Source organism: Pistacia vera, unplaced genomic scaffold (genome assembly GCF_008641045.1).
Source record: "Pistacia vera cultivar Batoury unplaced genomic scaffold, PisVer_v2 Contig223, whole genome shotgun sequence".
Classification (NCBI taxonomy): Eukaryota; Viridiplantae; Streptophyta; class Magnoliopsida; order Sapindales; family Anacardiaceae; genus Pistacia; species Pistacia vera.
Window position 1 is genome coordinate 2,074,700 of NW_022196028.1, and position 8,407 is coordinate 2,083,106.

Here is an 8,407-nt window from a genome sequence, read left to right on the forward strand (position 1 = left end):
TGTGAAGTTTATTTTTATTTATAATTATTTCAAGTTAGGATTAAATTTTTTTATGATTACATGGAAGTTATTCCTATAGAAAATATCATAATAGAGAGGTGAGGTTTTACCGTACTAAAGAATAAGTGGATATAATGAATGATTCAGCTAAATTTGGTAAGAGATAACCGATATTAAAAAGGTATCTTTAATTTCCTAATTTAAATAAGCATAACAGGCCTTTAATTTAAGAAAAATGTTATCCTTACAAAGACAATACAAAGAGAGCTACAAAGTAACATCAGCAAGAAAGAAAAAACAAAGAAAAAACGAAAAAAAGAGGGAGAAAGAGAGAGAGAAATCATGAAGATGAAGGGTGGAAATTGTCTTTGTATGTCCTCTTTGTTTTTGTCTTTGTAAGACTAGTATTGCTCTTAATTTAATGGTTAAGTAAGTCTAATTTTATATCAATCAATCTTAATAATTAGCTTTTCTATTGTCATTACTAATCTTTTCACTAATATTCACATTAATACAGTTGTTTAATTATTAATTGCTCTTCCTGTTGATTATATATAAAGTAGCTAACAACTTTATTTTTAACTATATTTGAGCATCTCCAAATAACTCTTTATGTAATCTAAACTCTTTATTATAAAGCGTTTATCCATAGAAACAAGAGTCCAATAGACTCTTTATTCTTTAAATATAAATTAAATAGTGAGTTTGACTCTCCATATTTAAAAAGTCAAATTTCACTCTCTATCCTAATTTAAAATAATAAATTACAAGTTTTTATAATTTTATTTATGATTTATCTCTCCTATTAAGTTTTTTTCTTGAAAAAACATATTCTCTCTCCTAAAATTTAAAAAGTCTATTGGATTTGAATAAAAATTTTGTTCCTTATATTTAAAAATCAATAAAGATGTTCTTGATTTATATGATATATAATCTTTAAAATAAAGAATACCATTAAAGATGCTCTTAATAACGAAAGCGATCATACCCATCAAGCTCTATGATATTGGCCCTCCTGAGTTGATGGCAAGAACAATTAATTGTCGATATAAAAAGAATGGGGCCTGTCAGTATTATAAAATTATAAGAGTATTTATTTGTCTGGCCATTTTTCTTCACCGTAATTGAAAACCTAAATTTTACGGTTTGCTTTAAAAGGAACATAGTAAAAAACTAATACACTTTCACCTTTTTATAAAAGGTGAAAAGAGTGGAGCCGAAAGAAGCCAGCTGCTTCTGCTTGGCTCCTTCCTTCTTCGATGGTCGCGTGATTAATGACATTGAAATGAGATACTGTAAACATTGAAAAGACATTCATTTTAGTGTATTTTGAGGCAAATTTCTTAACCCTAATGAAAATTGATAATCATATGTTTATCGTGAAAACCAGTATCACAGTATAGTATACCGTAGACTTCTTAACTACTTGTTGATTAAATTTTGTAATTCAAATTCCGACGCTTTGACTAATGCTTGGCGTTATAACCTATTACCATGTGTTAAATTAGAAGGGAATGTCGTTCGTAGCCAAGTCAAAACAAATTGAGTGACAAATGTTTTAAACACCGATCTTAAATAGGGTATCAGAAGTTATCTTAAGCTTCTTAACATTTTTTTTTCATAAATCGCCTCGAGCCAATGGCCCCTGCCATGATTTAGGTAAGTATTATTGCTTCATAAAATTCTAATACTAATTTCAAAGTATTTCTTTTTTATTTGAACTTTTCCTTAAATTCATATCGTGGTTGAGATTACTAGACAATTAAAAAAAAAAAAATTCAATCCTAAATTTAATAGTGATTATGTTATAAAATCTTTCAAATTCAAGTAAACTCTGATGTAGAGATAATCCAGTTTTAAACTACAAACTCAACACTTCTTAAGATTTGCCCTCACCGAGAACCTGTTAATACTATTCCTTTAAACTATTCCCAAGATGTCTTATCTATAATTCATTCATCAGGCAACGAATTATAAGCGAATAAAAAATGTTTATGTAATTAGTAACAATCTAGCAGCTTTGTTCCGTTGCACTTGCGCACATCTCTTCCCTCCCAGAAATTAGAAGGGGGGGAAATTATTCTCACCCTGCCCAATTAAAATTGTATAATCATTAAGAAAGTTGAGGTATGAGAGAGGCTGAAGATCGCCTCTTCACCCTGTATGTTTTTCATTGAAATTGCCTATATGGCCAAAGTACAAAATATGAAAACGGAAAATCAAATTAGGGTTCTTATGAAAGTAGAATTGTTCAAATTCAATTTATGACCTAGGAAACTACTAAATTTGTGGTTTCCATTTAAGTGAAGAAAAAACGTTATAATGTAGCTGGAACTAGGCAAATGCGTGGAGTTCTCAATTTAATATGCTAATCATCTTTTCTCAACGATACCATAGAGTCCAATACATAAATTAGAGGACATTGTAGCTGTCAGTGGCTTTATCAATCTTAAACGAGAAACTTTAATATGCACTCACAATTGATTTACCACGTCCTTGACATGCTTTATCTTGATCCCCATTTTTACCTCTTAAACAATTTCATGCCCTATTGAACAATTAACAGGAAAGAAAGAGAATAAAAATTCTAAAATTCAATGAATGATGTTAGTTTTTTTTCTAAATGGGAGAATTATGACTTTCTCACTTCTTGACAATTCATTAACAAGAAGAAATTTAATTGTCTAATGCAGAAAGTCAATCTACCTTTCAATATTACATAAGATTCTTCACATACTTAAAACATGTTCATGTTTATACCTTGCTCGATCTCTCATAGACTTGACCGCGATTATAATTTGTTGGCCAAAACAACAGGTTATCTTCATCTTTGATCTGAACTAAACGCGTAGAATTCGAATCCATTGATTTGAGTGGCAGAAAAACATGGCTAAAGCGATAGTCTGAGCTCCAAATCTACTTCTTGAGTGTCACTGATTCGGAATTCTGACTGCTTGAGCCCCTTGAGTTACTCCTGTTTTCTTGTTCCTCTTTTGGTGGATCCTATCATGGATGTAAAGATGTCAATATCAAAGCGAAGCTAAGCATCAAGTACACGTTTTACTATCAAAATATATCTAAGAGTACAATATCAAAAACATAGTAGCTTAGGTTAATGTAACAACCTCAACTTGTAGATTTAGATGGTGTCTATTCATGCTCGGTTGTATAAAATGCTGGGTCTCTAAGATTCCACTCGCAGGGTTCCAACTGCTGAAAGGATTTCAACATATATATTTGTTAGAATTAAGCACTAAACCAAAATAAAAATTCAGGGAAATTAAAAAACAGAAAGTAGAATTTTCGCTTGAAGTTCTTCCTTATCGAAAATATTATATTTGAAACATAATCAAGTACCTTGCTGTGGTAGTAGGTTGTGAATCACCATATATGAAGGTTGATCTTTCATACTCGCCTACCCCATCTGTAAGGCCATGTGATTTGGACAAATTTAATTAGGTACTATTCAAGATCAGATATATAAAAACCAAACATAAAAACATTAATTCAAACGCCCCCTCTTCTCAGATGCATTCATTCATTTTGTAAACAACAATTAATTCAACCATTAACTATTTGGGTTGATGATGGTTTATAATGTGCATTAAGTTTTGGTTTATTTCTTGAACAATATCTTGCTAGGGTTAGGGCCAATCAATAGTAGAACTCCCAAAAAAACCTAAAACTGACCAAATTAATTTAATTTCAAATTTGAAAACTGTGTGATAACAATGATTAAAAAGACTATTTCCTTTACTTAATATAAACCACCTAGCTAAACTTTTCTGCTGTATTTTTCACCAATATCGTACCCCATCATCAACTATGCAAGAACAACATTAACAAAGTAGTGACACACAAATCAAGTGAGAGACAAACATGAAGACCCACAAATACATAGAATGAAATCGAACCGTGGGTCTACTTTAGAGTCACTTCAACGGAAAGTATAGGAAAGAAATTTTCATTTTATATACCGTGATGCTGGGGTGGCAACCATAAGAAGTTGGGGATGATGAGGATGATGAATAAGAAAAAGATGATGATGGTGCTGATGAATAAGCAGTCTGCACTCGTACATCCTCCTGATGAATAGTAGAAGAAAATTAAAAACTCGATGAAAATGTAGAACTTAATAATCTTCAAACTATTCACTGCCTCACCGCAAGAAAGAAAGAGAAAGAGAGAGAAATACCTGGTTGAAATTAGTAGGGTATGGAGTGTGAAAAGAAGGATGGTAATTACAACCATTTGGCCATGTAATCTGATCTTCTCCAATTGAGCAACACCAGACCTCTCTGTGGCGTGTTAGGCTTATCTGAATTTCTTTCCCTTCCTTGAAGATCCAGCTCTTTCATTTCCCAGGTTTGGCTCTCCAAAATACCGCTACCCATTTCAGTGTTTCTTGTGTGCGTGAGTGAGAGGGATGATGAAAGAGATAGATAGATAGACGGTTTGGTTGGTTTGGTTTGAAAATCCCTGGCTTTCTCTTACTGCAAAACTTGAGGCAAACGAGCTGCTGAGAAATCGGAGATCTCCTATACCCCTTTTAAAGCTGTTTGAAACAAAGTAATTATTGCATCGCTGGATCAGATTTTGTAAAGATTTAATCGATAATAACATAGATTTTATGCTCTTTTTCCCCCACCTTCTCTTTTGCCTCTTTGAGAACTTGTATAAATGTGTTATAATACACTAATAATAATAATAATGCCATTTATAAATATATATATTTATTATAAAACTTTCCTTTAGTTATGGACTTGAAGACTACGACTTGAAAGCGATTGTCTCTCCGTTATATGTATTATAAATTGCATTTTTAAAAGAAGTATGCCACCCTACGCGCTATGTACTGTAATAATTTGAACATGAATCTTTGCTAACATAAAACATATGCATACGATACGAAGTTCTATCTGGACATATGATTATCTGTACCCCTGCTCAGTGTAAATCATGTGGTGCCTACATCTCACGCTCTCCGATCTCATCGTTATATTTAGTATATTAAATTTGATCGTCTAGAATTGTATTTATCATTCAGTCTTGAAAATGAAAGCGGTCCCACTTTACATGTGATCTTTGAGTTCTATGATCAAATCGTCTCACCGACTTAAACCTAAGCCCCCAGCTGTGAAATGTATAGCAAACTTAACAAGAAAGGAAATAATAAATAAAAACGTAAAAATCATTAAATATAGATTCTAGAAATCTTATTAGCAGCTTCAAAGGGATTGTCATTTGGGGAGAAAAGAAATTCTCGTCATTAATATCTAAAGCTGTATCAATCTTAATTCATGAATTTTTTTTTTTTTCAAAATAAAATAAATATATGTTGCTGAAAGTGAAAGAAAGGATGGAAGTAGTTTCTAAAATAAGAGGGAAGAATTGATGGTAATGTGATTAGTGATTTGACCAAAAGATCGCGATAATTTGAATAGATGATATGATGTAATAGAATAGAATAGAAGGGGGAACCAAATCTAGTTGAGCTGTTTCACGCATGATTTGTGGGTCATATTTTATGAGTTGTTTGTGTGGTGGAAAGTGAGAATCCTCAATTTCTTATACAGGCATGTGAACTCTTGCAATTACCAATAAAACCTATATATCCAAAAATAACACACATATATAATAAAAACAAACTTAGTAATAAGCTTTAATTCGATCATATTCTACCTATACCTGTGTAATTTAAACCTATAGGACTGGTTAAAACAATTACACCACAATCTTTTTGTGTACAGTCGCAGGGATCTATGCCACTAAATTTCTTTTGAAATTCTTACACTATTTATTTAGGATCATGAATTTTATTATTGAATGATAATAATCAGATCTTCTCACCTGACTATTATTTTTGCATTGTATTCAATTTTTATTTAAGATCAACTTAAATATGTAACGCATTAATAGAATGCTGGAAGATATGTATGTCATTTACATGCGGTAAAAAAACTAAAGTGATTATATAGATTATTGTATAAAGCAGATTAACCCAAAATAAAATTAATTTTACATTTTTTTTTCTTTTTTATTTTTACTAGACAAGGTACCTTCTTCATAACAATTTAAAGACATTGTAAAACAAATGCTTCAATAATCCCTGCTGTTGAAGAAAGAAGATCATATCGAGGATGCTGAAAAGATTGACATTTTAAAGGCAATTCACGTGGCAGTGACTTCTTATAAGAATTACAAAATCTAAATAAAGGAGCTTAAACATCTGAAGTCAACAAAGGTGAAGTCCCGAATTCGAAAATTCTATAACTATTACCCTATAGAACGTCTCAATAAAGGAAGACTTTGCTTACATCCCAAATTATGATGATAGAATAGCTACACACCTCTAATCTTTTGAATAATCTATGGTGACGCCCAATAAACTTCCCAACTTCATTGCTCTATCCAAAACATTGTAAATGACCCCAATCTTTGAAAAATTTTGGCTTCAACAACAAGAAAAATCTCAACAAAGAATTTTATCAATTTGGGTATGTGATTAATTTACACTTTAATGTAGTATGAAAACGAGAAATAAATTAACTAATTAAAATTTTATATTTAGTTTTACAATATCACAAGCTAATAAAGTCAACAAGGCATGAGGTCAGTCATTATGGGTACGCAACCCTAGCTTTCTTACATAAATATTAATTGTGTGGTCCATGACTAATTTCAAAATAATATTAGATGTTTGAAATAAATGTGTAGAAAACTATAGCTTAAAATTTCAAATTGTATGATGAATTGCATCGTATATAAATGGTTTTTCTTGTGGTCTACATGCAGCAGCTAGGTCAATAAAAATACGATTTCTTGATGAATCCTTTGGACATTGTAGTCTAACTTAGGAGTAAATAATGTTACCATTCTCAATAAAAATTATTAAATTCAAATCTCGTGAATCAGATGATAATAAAAAAATAAGGTTTATATTGTGATAAATATTTGATTAAACAAACTCTCTCATTCGTGTATATATATCTACTTGCAGGGCATGACTAATAGCCACCTGCCACGTGTTGCAGCGTCTAAAACTGACGTATGAATATTCTTGCCTTCATGAAAACATAAACATCCATTAGTTTAATATATATATATATATATCCACACATTTGTTCAGGATTTAAAATAGAAAAAGCATATGAATGGGTTAAATTAATACGCCTGAATTTGGACAGTGTATTGTCTACATGGGTTTAACTTGATGATGTGACCATAAGCTGGCTTCTATACTTATTCCTTGAACATAGAAATATAATAATATAAGAAAATTAAAGTAGAGAAGAAAAGAAGGGATTATGTTGATTGGGTGTGATTTGATGAGTGATGTTGTTGGAAAATAATATAATATTAAGAAGAAACAAAGACAAAGCTTAGTGGAGAGAGATGTAGAGAATATGATATCTACTGTAGATTTGTGGGCACATGCAAACTTACAGGATGCATTACTCCACACGATTTGCAAAGCAATATGATCCCTTAGAAAACGCTGTCTATGTGTCTGTGAAGAGCCAAAATTAAAATAAAAAGAGCCCCCACTGCTTCCAAATCCATCCAATTATAAAACCAAATCAACTTCTATCTCATTTTTAATTAGATTTTTCATTGATTATTCCTATATCTACACGGGGACTTGTACCAAACACCTTAGAGAGTGTAGGGGTTTCCTTTGATTTTCGTCTTTCTTTTTGGTGATCCATGGTTGAGAACTTGAGATCGATAAACCTGGAGTTGAGTTTATGTGTAAGAGGGAAATATCATAGAAAGAGTAGACTCTAGGTATCTTAACTTTTTTAGTTTTATATATATAAGAATCCTCCAAGATTCTTGAAAAAGATCGATCATCCAATATGATCACATCTGCTGGTGAAATATGATCTCTCTACTTTTATTTATAACATTCTTTAATTATTTTTTATTTTTGTTGGGTCATATATATATATATCATCAGTAGGGTTATTTCTGAATAATCATTGGTTTATTAAAATTTAGTAAAATATTATTAAGATTCTAATTTGATGTCCTTATATTTCTATTACAAATTGTATTTTATACGTACTATCTGGTAATCTACACAACAATTTTGGCAGGTGATATTTTTTGGTGTTGTTATTCTATCCCAATGTACAACACTTTCATCTTGTTTATCACAAATCCTAAATGTATTTCTTTGGATGAGAATCGTTGCTGTTGGAGTCAGGGATTTGAAGGTTTCTCTACAATTTCTCATCTTGACAAAATAGTATGGATTTTTGACCAACTTGAGTAGAATTTGTATACCTTTTCGTTCATATATGGTGAGCAGAGCAATTGCAAAGTGATATAGTGCTTGCATTGTATTTGTTCTGCAAGCTGCATTCAGCATCGGTAAACCTATGTATACATCACGTTTGATGAA

The 8,407-nt window shown here is 31.2% G+C and overlaps 1 pseudogene; it reads right to left on the reverse strand.

Moving 5' to 3' along the window:
* Positions 1 to 2,890: 2,890 nt before the first annotated feature.
* On the reverse strand, positions 2,891 to 4,994 carry LOC116130683 (annotated as a pseudogene).
* Between the last annotated feature and the right edge of the window lie 3,413 nt (positions 4,995 to 8,407).